Raw genomic sequence first — 11,959 nt, 5'->3', positions numbered from 1 at the left:
TTGAACTGCCACAAAATGTTGAAGTTTAACTGGCACAAAGTGACAATTTCCAGTCAGAATATCATGGGAGGGTGATTACCAGATACCACACTGAAAAACTATTATTTCCAGTAGAATCGCCAAAACAAAAAAGTACACCCCCAGAATAAGGGGATTTCTAGGTACACCCTCACAAAATTTGAAGTATAACTACCACATAACGATGAATTCAAGTACGATTATCGAAACGATAGAGTGTGAAGTAAAACGTTCATCACGGTCACAACGCAGGAGTCTCCAATGATGGTGGCGGGTGCACTGAACTGGTAAACCACGCTGAGTATAGTTGATACCTCATGAAAATATATACGAGCCACCTTCGCGTACTGTGGGGGTTGATCAGACCGTATACTATAGTCCGTGCTATACCGTAGCACCAACCACCTCTCAGACAAAATAGATTGGCCTCGCTCACAGATATGTCGGTTTGCTCCGGCCGTGCCAAACAAGCTCCAGTTTCTCTCCCCCAGGACTTAAGATAAGACTTTGGTTATTTTCAAAATACACCCATCATTCTCATTCCACAATATTTTTCTCTCCCTGTCTCAGACGGGAAACAGCACTCGAACTACCATTTTTCAATATCCGTGGTATTCTTCCGAGACGCGAATTACTACCAACATAAATCCTCCACTACTGTGATTGTTATTTTAGATAAAAACGCCCTGAGGTACTGAAATATTGTCCTCAAGTGAGGGATAACGCAGACGTGAACCACAATATGTTTGCACTTTAATACTTTTATCCTGAGCAAGAAAGTATGCAGGAACTGCTCACTAGTTATGTTGTTTTGCTTCGTTTTTGTGTAAAGTGTTCTTGTTCAAGACAGGAAAGGACATGGTTATTTTAGGAGTTTGACAGCTAATGTGCGTGCGCATCTCGCCAGACACTCACCATACACATTTTCATATGTTGCATTTTACTGTATTTTTAAAGAAATCTTATTCATTTTTGGGTAACAGACGACTGGACAACCTTTCTCTCTGCAGAAGAAGAAACTCCCAAAACATTTGGTAGATAATGACTATTAAATAATTTTGCTAAAACTGAGCTTTCTTTTTCATCGATAAAGAACCATCAGTCGAAAGACCAATAATTTTTTGAAACAGAAATGTAACAGACCGTAGAAATAAAAAAAATCCATTTTTAATGCTTTCCCTGATTGATTGTTAACTCTGGAAATCAATATTATACCCATTAGTTTCAGAAGACCGGAAATTGAATTATTATTTTAGAAGCTGTGGGGGTCGGCAACGTCGCTGCGGCGGACTGCGGACTTCGCCCTTCAGACCGAATTGAAAATTTAGCATGGCTGGGAACGCTTTAACCTTTCAGAATCAGAATCAGAATCAGTTTAACCTTTCTCTCTTCATACAAACCTTCTTTTTTGTCTGTCTCTCTTCAATTTTGATTTTACTACAAACAGTAATAAAAAATTACATTGGACGAAGCAAAAGGAATTGTGATCGTTTATTGCGAAGACTCCTACGTGTTCGATGAGGCATGACAATTCAATGTTCCGTTTTTTATTGTAAAAGAGATTGCTTCCAGATACTGGTTGTCATGTGAGTTCCGTTCTGTGTGGGAATATGTCCGAGATGACAGAAACGAAACGCCTCTGGCGCGATTTTTTTCTCTCTCCTTTTCTTTCTTTTTACATTTAGTCACGTTGTGTGTGTGGAGCGATTTAGAGAAAACTATTGGACCGATCTTCATGAAACGTCACATGAAAGTTCTTGGGTATTTTTTGTTTGTTTGTTCGTTCATGGGCTGAAACTCCCACGGCTTTTACGTGTATGACCGTTTTTACCCCGCCATTTAGGCAGCCATACGCCGCTTTCGGAGGAAGCATGCTGGGTATTTTCGTGTTTCTATAACCCACCGAACTCTGACATGGATTACAGGATCTTTTTTGTGCGCACTTGGTCTTGTGGTTGCGTGTACACACGGGGGTGTTCGGACACCGAGAAGAGTCTGCACACAAAGTTGACTCTGAGAAATAAATCTCTCTCCGAACGTGGGGACGAACTCACGCTGACAGCGGCCAACTGGATACAAATCCAGCGCGCTACCGACTGAGCTACATCCCCGCCCTGTTTGGGTATGATATCCCCAGATGTTTTTTTCATTTTGTTGATAAATGTCTTTGATGACGTCATGTCCGGCTTTTTGTGAAAGTTGATGCGGCACCGTTACAAATGCTTCGCGGAGACGAGCGTGACCCGTCTCTGTCTTCGGGTATGGTTATGCAGGTCTGAACTAGTTCTCATCCCGCGCCTCCTTTTTTCTTCCTGGCTTTACTGATTGCCGTATCTATTTTAATCAGCCAGCACCTGCGCGTCATAGTCTATTGCGTGGGCAAAATATGGAACTACAATGTGCTTTTGTGTAGTTTTCACTTGACCCCCCGCGGGTTAGGGGAGTCCCATATTGGTTGGGACGAGAAATAATTTACCCGATGCTACCCAGCATGTCGTAAGAGGCGACTAACGGTTCTGTTTCTCCTTTTACCCTTGTTAAATGTTTCTTGTATAGAATATAGTCAATGTTTGTACAGATTTTAGTCAAGCAGTATGTAAGAAATGTTAAGTCCTTTGTACTGGAAACTTGCATTCTCCCAGTAAGGTCATAATTATATTGTACTACGTTGCAAGCCCCTGGAGCAATTTTTTGATTAGTGCTTTTGTGAACAAGAAACAATTAACAAGTGGCTCTATCCCATCTCCCCCCTTTCCCCTATCCCATCTCCCCCCTTTCCCCCGTCGCGATATAACCTTGAATGGTTGAAAACGACGTTAAACACCAAATAAAGAAAGAAAGAAGTTTTCACTTGGATACCTTTTTTTGAGTATCTGTGCTGACGTTTACGCGACTATTTTGAAGCACCCGATGTCAAATTTGACACCTGTCTCAAGTTTCCACATGGGCATTTGTCTGTGCCAAATTGTGCTGTTCAGACACGTTAAACTCATCTCGTTGGTTTCTCAGGCCCCAAATAGGCTACTGAGAAGGATATAAGGTAATATAATAATAGTCACGAGAGCCTAGGGGATAAGGAGGCTCCACGAAATAAAGAAAAAGTATCTGTTTCAAAAGTCTGAGTAATAATATATCTGCTGCAACCGTGGGTTGTACATAAACATCCCTGTCTCTCTGAAAACATATATTCCGAAGAGAGAGTTTGGAACTTGCTGAAGATTTATCTGCTGGTTTAAAACCATAAAAATGTGGTGACTTTTCTCAAATTGGTCCCTTGGGCCTAGGCTGGTTTTTTTTCTTTTCTTCTGTACTTTCACCATTTTAAATATTTCCCTTGTGTGTATTGAAGTGCAGTCAATAGGAAAAAAGGGTCCTCGACCTCTACACTTTGTCCCGCTACCAACCCCCAAATATTGTCTTGCAGAATTATTCTTTAAACAAAAGAGAAATAAAGTCCTTTTCTTTTCCTTTTTTTTTTTGGGGGGGGGGGGGGGGGGTGCGGACCATTTACTTTGTGATAATGAAACACGCATTTGATTTTCAGTGCTACTCCCCAGTGAGTTTCAGAATAACCACCCCTTCATCCCTTCCCATTTCTATCCAACAACGCTGAGCGCTGGGTCAATGAACCTTTCAAGTTTACGTCTCTTTCTATAGAAACACGTAAACTTTGTTGATACTGAGGACGGAGTCAACAGTTCTGACTTCTCCTTCATGGATATATATATTGTTCAGTTTGACTATATTCGTTTGCGTCTTGAAGCTGAAGTTGATGCCGGATCAAACATCTTTTCGTGAATGTATCATTATGGGGAGTGCGAGTCAATAGTCATTTGAATCATTCCCAACATTGCGTTGCGGCACTCCATTATTTCTTGACTTCAAGTTCCATAATGTCTTGACTGCGTCATAAAGTTTCTGGCTGATCAAGCTTCTTTTTTCCTCCGAGTTAATTTCAATGAAATTCAAGTAACTATTTTGAACTTGTAGTGTATTGCACTTCTTCAGCCCTTGTGTCCTGGGGTTTACACCGGATCAGACATCCATTTCTGAAAATAAGCCCGTGTTATATCGGATTAAACAACTTCTTGTGACGCCTAGCATGAAGATCAATCGATCCTTATCTGCATCTAGACGTCTACACCGGATAAGTTAATACTGAACTTACTTAACTTGGGTGGTGTCGAAAAATACATATAATTCTAATTCTGTACCCTTTTTAACGTAGTGTATTTTTTATATTTTATTTTATTTCATATCATCATTTATTCATCGATTTATCTCATTTCTTCCCTACAAACATGGTAGAACAGACAGTCTCTTATTTGACAAAAATCCAAAAACAAATAAGACTGCCAACGTTCCAAAAATCAGAATAAAAAAATCAGAAAGGTATGTTGTTGGAACGTTGCAAAGCAATCATTGCCTTGCTTGTGTCTTCCCTGCAAGCGGCTCAACATTTTGAGATACGTGTTGTCTAATTAGTGTTTGTCTGTGCACTTTCAAGACCGCTGGGTCGATATATTTGTGAACGTAACGTTTTGTTTTGTCAATATTAAACGTGCCAACAACTTACCTTTCTTGTTGTTTGATTCTTATTTCACAAATGTTTTTATGTCCCTTTTTCGGTGACGTTCTACAAACCATAATTATACTTTCCTGTTCCTATTTCTGACTTCAAGTTCAACTGAAGTATTAACAGGAGTACGCTTTTGGCGTAAAGTGCATCGACTCTTTGTATCGGGAAGCGCTGCGTATTCTTTTGCCATCTTCAAACACAGCCTTTCTCCTTCGATTGCAAGCAGCCGTCATGGCGGACGAAAAGGGAACGAACTCTAGACAAAACACAGGGAGGAAGTAACAACAGTCTGCAGAAAAATGTCAGCAAAGCCATAAGGGACTAATCACATCGCTTCGCACCTGAGGAGAACACATTTTTGTGTTATTGTTGAATCGCTAGGAGTGGAAGAGTCAGAACTAAGTGCTAATGGACTTTTGCAGTAATGAGCTACTTTTGAGAGCACGAACCCCGTTTTTGTGTGTGTTTAAAAAAAAAGTTTTTTTTACATTTTACCGTTTTAATAACTTTTTTTCTTTGTCCCGAGTGCATTTATTTTTGTCAGTTACTTTTTTCTGTATACATGTTTTACACTTTTCCAAGCAATGTCGATGAGAAAACCCTATACTGATATTGTCGTCAGTACTTGAAGACCTACTTTCATTTTTGGTGAAGTATTGATTGGTACTGCTACTACTAAAGCCAAGGAGAAAGACGATCGTAGTCTTAAATACGGTGAGGAGGAAAAGGAGGAAGAATACACTACATTTTTTTTCGCGCACATGTGTGAACTTTAGAATGCGAAGTCATCGATTTTATTCCGGCGATTGGATACAAACTACATTTCATGCATTTCAATAGAAATGTGAACTTCGGTCCATATCACTCCAAGTAGTAATCGAATTAGTTCTGGGTTGCTGAACACTACGACTTTCGTCACCGTTAGAGCAAGACTACTTAAGACTCACAGCTCAGCGACACACAATCTTAGAAGCTTGGATTCTGAAATACGAAATTTTAGAACGCATTATTCCCACGTACGTCATTATAGAGCTCACAAGTCAGAAGCACAAAATCTCAGAATCCACAACTCCGAAGCACGATATTTTAAAGCTCACAATCCGAAACACAACATCTCTTATCTCACAACCCAGAAACAAATTCTTGCCACACAAATACGATCGTGTAAGGGAACCTCAAATCGCCTGTTTCCGTGATGGAGAGTAAAATTATACAAGCACTTTGCACACGTTAATTGGTGTTGGAGCCTGAGGACCAGTGCGCTAAAAGAGACTCCATTAGAAATGCCAGTTCAAAACAATATGCTAGTCTGAAAGTTCATGAACAGTTCTACTACCAAGGTTGAAAGTCAATGATGTCTCCGAAGACCGAATCACTTGCTCTTACGTCCAGGACGGGGTGCGAGCTCTCTCTGCTTATGATCTGTAAAACGCAACACCGCGCCAGTCATAACCACAAATAAACGCCATTCTTACAATTTGTGGAGTTGTCGGTAATGGGAATACGCCGAATGAGCTACGGTTTTGCTTCTTTCTCTCAATTTGCAGGCGCTCACAGCGTTCTCACTCAAGTTATTAGGTTTCCAGCAAATTTATCTCCGCCTGCTGCTCCACACAGACTCTTACCCCCCAACCCCACTCACAGACCCCTCTCCACTCACCGCAATGTTTGGCATCTCTTGTCGAACCACTGTTGGGACGAACGTGGAGCACACAACAATGAAATCGAAGCTCATTCGTGATAAGCAAAAAACGGTGTTGTGTTTCGTCTGTTCCCTGGTTTTGACGATCTGTGGTTGTTAGGTACCAGATGCTTTGGAATCAACCAGTCCTGCGACAAACGCGAAACCGATAATCGGATATGTTTGTAATTAACAGAATCTCGTGTAAACGATGTCAGAATCTCAAGTAATCGTACATGTACACCAAATTTATCACACACTCGTTGTGCTAACATTGGATGCGATCACATGTGCCATCCTGCGTTCATCCTAGGAGTTTGCCTATTTAGATTAGTATTTTACATGTTGAACGTAGCAGTCGTGGTATGTAGTCTTTACGCTTCGGTCTAGCTTCAATTGCTCTGATACCCTGACTGGGTGTTTCTCATTGATAATTGCAAAGAGTATGGACGTTACCTTCAGCTTCTACACACTGGGAAGTTGAATTCTTTCAGTGAGACATTGTTTGGTGGTGTTGGAGCCTTGTTTTGCGCTTTTCATTTACACCCAGAACAGCAAGCTACCTAGCTGTGATAACGCCGTCGTTGAACCAGAAAGGCATAATTATGCCAATCTGCTCAGAATAACCGCCAGGTGTAAGGAACGGCAGCCCCTGACTTTGTGACGAACGCAACCCCATATCATTACAGTTGTTCTGTACTGGAAAAAAAAAGTATGACACTCTAATTTTTTAAAAAGCCGAAAAGCCGTAAAAAACACACACACAATAACAACCGTCATGTGGGGTCCGGAGGAGTCCCTGCAGTGAACTGCAGACTTCGTCTCATCAACAACATTGGCAGTTTAGCATGGCGACAGTAATGCAGAAGAAGAAGAAAACACTGAATTCCAAAACCATCATAACTTGGGTATTTCTCTGTGATTGCAAGTATAACAGTGCTAAGCAGATCCTGACGTTGGCAACTGACTCGCCAGTCAATGGAATCCCACGTTGTTTCTGTGTTTGTACCACCACAAAGAATTTCTGCGAGTAATGGCACAAAGGGGGTAAGGAAAGGAGGTCATCCTGTAGTTGGATATATCGGCACCACGGTATCAAGACCTCTATCAGTTCTTAGTATGACCTATATGGCGTGCGATGCAACGAACACTGGACTGGTCAAGCGGAGAATGACATCAATGGTCAGAATGAGGTCAGTTCTCTCGTTCTCTTCAGAATCGCCCAACGATGCACTTTCTTTGTGCTTCCACTTCCAATACAAGACACTGGTAAAGGACGGACTTACACCCTGGTTTCTGCAGAACATCAGGATGGCAGTTAAAGCGGCTGTGTCTAGCTCTAGTCGTACTTATGTTGGAACCGCAAGTTGCGAACGTTTGGCTTGTTCAGAAATGATGGTAAATGTTTTCGCCTTTAGCTTCTTTGAGTAAAACCGCACGACGCCGAAGAACGAAGTGCGACTGCAGCTGCCTCAAAGTTAAATGGTTGTAGGTAGCTTGGGTTTCTTTCTGTCTTTCTTTGTTAACTGATTGTTCGCCGATATATTTTTTTTTAAGAAATCAGTGCAATTAACTGAACGGTAATAAAAGTACTTAATACGAATGACAGGAATAACAAAGAAAGTGAAGATGCTACCTATTTGATCTCGCAATAGGAGTGATTAAAACGAATGAGAGAGTGTTCGGCACCAAGTAAGTGAACCATTGACTGATGATGATCTTAATGAGAAAATCAAATTTCATCTACAAGGCCACCTCTAGGTTTTGAATTGTTTTCCTGTTTTTATTTATTTTTATTTTCAAAGACTCAGTGTTGTGTCCAGGGCCGGACCAGTACGTTTTTAGGGGGGGGGGGGGGGGCTAAAATGTTGAAGCGGGGGTCCGGGGGCCGTAGAAGGCCTCCGGTGGGGTCGAGGGGCGAAGCCCCCGTGGGGATACGGGGGCAAAGACCCCATAAGCTGAAGAAATTTTAACATTTATACATGACAAATTATCCTATTCTTGCACAAAAAAGTCATTAAGCTCTCTCTCTCTCTCTCTTCCTCTCTCTCTCTCTCTCTCTCTCTCTCTCTTTTTTTTTTTGGCTGGGGGGGGGGGGGGGGGGGAAGCCCCCAAAGCCCCCCCCCCCCTCTCGTCCGGCCCTGGTGTCTTTAACGTGTAAGGCGAAAGGGAAGTCATTGGTTGTGGTATTCGCGGAACGCGATATGCCTACGTTAGTACATAGGCTACCTATGTCAGTGAAAGCACGATGTACCTGGGATACGCATACCTGTACGTGGGTGCCACATACCCCGCGCCCTCTTCTCTTACCTGGTGAGTGCAGGGAAGTGGAGCAGATCACCTTCACCTGCTTAGCGAGAGGGAAGGGTATGTTTGTTACCAAGACTATATGTCAAAGCCTGATAACAAACATGTCTTCTACTTTTTCTTTTACTTTGATGTTGTTGCTGTTTACACGTCATTTGGGACTTAGTAGATTTGCAAAAAACATCGTTGTTTCAACTTTCATTGCAAGCAAAGTTCCTTTTTTTGTTTTCCTTTTTTGATCTCGTTCGCTGCTGATTAAAATAGAGTTCAAAATTCAGTAACAGTAGGGTTGAGGTAGCGATTGCACTTATGAAGCTTTCGTGAAAAGAACTGCGCCCATGCTCAATTTCAAGTCTTTCTTTTGTGCGTTCTTATATTCTCTTTCAAACCAGTGCACTGCTTTTGTTTTGCCACATGCTGTCAGTCCTCACAAGTTCGCGTATTTCTTTTCTGTGGATTTTCTAGTGTCAGCCGCCTGCTCGATACGTATTTATTTGTTTCATGTGTTGTGCTTAAGAATGCAGACTAGTATACGATTCGTTTGTGTTCGTGCATTGCTGCCTACCCCCAGCTCCCAAATACGCACGAAGTGTACACAACGCGCGCACACATATACACATGCAGACACAGACAAACAAACTAACACAGACACAAACATTCACACACAAACACACGCACTCACGCACATACGTACACCCCTCTCTCTCTCTCTCTCTCTCTCTCTCTCTCTCTCTCTCTCTCTCTCTCTCTCTCTCTCTCTCTCTCTCTCTCTCTCTCTCCAGGCTGTGTTATAGCGTGTTTCCATTTCACTGGCAGGTATTATAAGATGTTTGATTGGTTGTTGACAGACCAGCTTTTTTGTCGGTCCGAGGGGGAGCATATCGTCTTTTGTTTCATATTTATTGACCAAGGCCGAAGGCCGCGGTCAATAAATATGAAACAAAAGTCGATATGCCCCCCAAGGACCGACAAAAAAGCTGGTCTGTCAACAAACCACCAAACAACGTTTTTGTCATCATTTTGGTAGTGAGAAAATAAGTGCACAATCAACCCAGGGAGCCATGCTTTGAAACACGGGTTCCGTGCTGATAACCACATGAGTCCCGGTTTGATAACCACTGGCAATCAACGATAGCCGTGGAGCGAGGATTATCAGAATGAGCTGGCGTGTGAAAGCAACTTTCTGTGTTTTTGAGTTCATTAAATGTTGGGATGAATATGTCAGGTTTGAGGACTGCACAGTTCTGTAGGTTCATCTCGGTATTCCACCCCCTCGGCTTTCTGTTGTAAATATTAAGCTGAGTGATCGAATGTGGAAGCTACGTTTGGTCAAAAGTCACAGAAGATTTGCGTTGTGCAGCGAAGGAAAGAATCGCGATCTTGTTTCCGACTCAGTACCTCTTTGTTTTTCATTAGACCTGTCATTCTGCTTGCTCGGCTTTGTTAGATGTTTGCATACCTTGTTGCTATTTTCTTTGCTTTTATGATTGTTTCTTATTTGTGCTTCGTTTATCGATACAACGTCTTGTGCACGGGTCAAAATGTGTGTGTCAGGGGTCCTTTTACTTGAACTTGACGTTCGTGTTTTCCCGAACGTCTGTGTATCGAAACACAGATACACGCACTCCATGACTCTGTAAGAAGACAAAACATATCGCTAGGTTTCATTTGTTTTTGATGAATGTATGACCTTTCATGAAGTAGTTTTGTTTTTTGTTTACTTTTGCCAGTTCGTTTTTGGAACTTTGCAAAGCAGTGTCGTGTCGTCTGTTTAGGTCTGGGGAAACACCAATGAAAAGAGCCGAAGAATCCCGGAGCGTTTCTATTGGGTTTGCTTTTGATTATCCATGTATAACCTGCTTCCTGCAACTATGGTAACCGGGGATTTATTGCCTGGGGAACATGAGATTTATTTCCCAGGTGCTTGTGAATGAAAACTCGTGAAAGTGTTTACTTTAACCCCTATGTTGTCGAGCGCTGAAGGCCATGAGATGGATCGGCGCGTGTGCTGTACTGTACCTATAGAAACAAGCAATACGGAGTACTATTTTCACGACCGGCTGTTGCTGAAGCCAGTGGCGGCCATCACTCGATGTGTATGCATACAAGAGATAACCCCCCGCGGGTTAGGGGGAAGAATTTACCCGATGCTCCCCAGCATGTCGTAAGAGGCGACTAACGGATTCTGTTTCTCCTTTAACCCTTGTTAAGTGTTTCTTGTATAGAATATAGTCAATGTTTGTAAAGATTTTAGTCAAGCAGTATGTAAGAAATGTTAAGTCCTTTGTACTGGAAACTTGCATTCTCCCAGTAAGGTCATATATTGTACTACGTTGCAAGCCCCTGGAGCAATGTTTTTATTAGTGCTTTTGTGAACAAGAAACAATTAACAAGTGGCTCTATCCCATCCCCCCCCCCCCCCTTTCCCCGTCGCGATATAACCTTGAACGGTTGAAAACGACGTTAAACACCAAATAAAGAAAGAAAGAATACAAGAGATATTCTGCGTTAATGCGATGTTTTTAATCCCTGGTAAACGTTATAAAAACCGTTTTCAATGGCCCAGTTGTATGTTAATACTATGAAACCGAACACAACGCTCGAGACTTTTGTTTTGTTTTAAATCTGTACTGAGTAGAGGGTATTCTGGTTCACCAGAAGTCTATCATGGTATTTCATTCACTTGTGGGTTCACCTAATTCGTTGAATTCAGTTATTATAATGTTATTTCATTTTTGTTCGGAAATGATGCAAATATAACAAATAATAGCAAATAGGTCGGTCATGGCTACATGACTAACACTATACAAACAATCAAACGGCGTCATGTGAAAGGTGTGGAACCCGGCAAATAGCAATACCCTGCGGGGTGCCCATTTTGTGCTCACTGTCAGTGTTGGGTTTTGTTTTTGTCGTACTTTTACGACAAGGGAGGTCTCCTTTTACACCAAAATGCTGTTAGAGTTGGGCAAAGCACAAAAAGTGATAATAATATTGCCAGGAAGTTTTTGTTGTTGCTTGTTTGAAATGTGTGAAGTGTGTGCTATTTGTGTCAAAAGTAGGGCGGAAAGTGACAAGTTCTGGTCTTCATCCCTTATTTGTGCTAGTTTTGATGTATATATTTTTGTTGTTGGAAAGAAATGGTGTACCGCTTGATATGCAAATTTCAGAACGACGTGTATCGATTCAGTTCCAAGTATAGTGTTTTCCATCACCGCTGATCTTATTTTGGACAACACTGCTGTATAGAAGCTAATTCACACAAACAGGATACTAAAACTGTATGTTACAGTAAATTCTGAAAACCAGGATATTTCGAAAATCCCTGACAATTTCAGTAAATTAATAAATGTCCTGTATACAATGTTCCGGGA

The 11,959-nt window shown here is 41.7% G+C and overlaps 1 protein-coding gene across 1 annotated transcript in view; it reads left to right on the top strand.

Annotated features, from left to right (window-relative positions):
- Nucleotides 1-11,959, top strand: part of LOC138974041 (RAB11-binding protein RELCH homolog) — a 140,443-nt gene that overhangs the window by 71,770 nt on the left and 56,714 nt on the right. The window lies entirely within an intron of this gene.

Source organism: Littorina saxatilis, linkage group LG1 (assembly GCF_037325665.1).
Source record: "Littorina saxatilis isolate snail1 linkage group LG1, US_GU_Lsax_2.0, whole genome shotgun sequence".
Lineage (NCBI taxonomy): Eukaryota > Metazoa > Mollusca > Gastropoda > Littorinimorpha > Littorinidae > Littorina > Littorina saxatilis.
The sequence above is the reverse complement of the archived record's forward strand: the minus strand, read 5'-3'. Positions and strand labels throughout refer to the sequence as shown.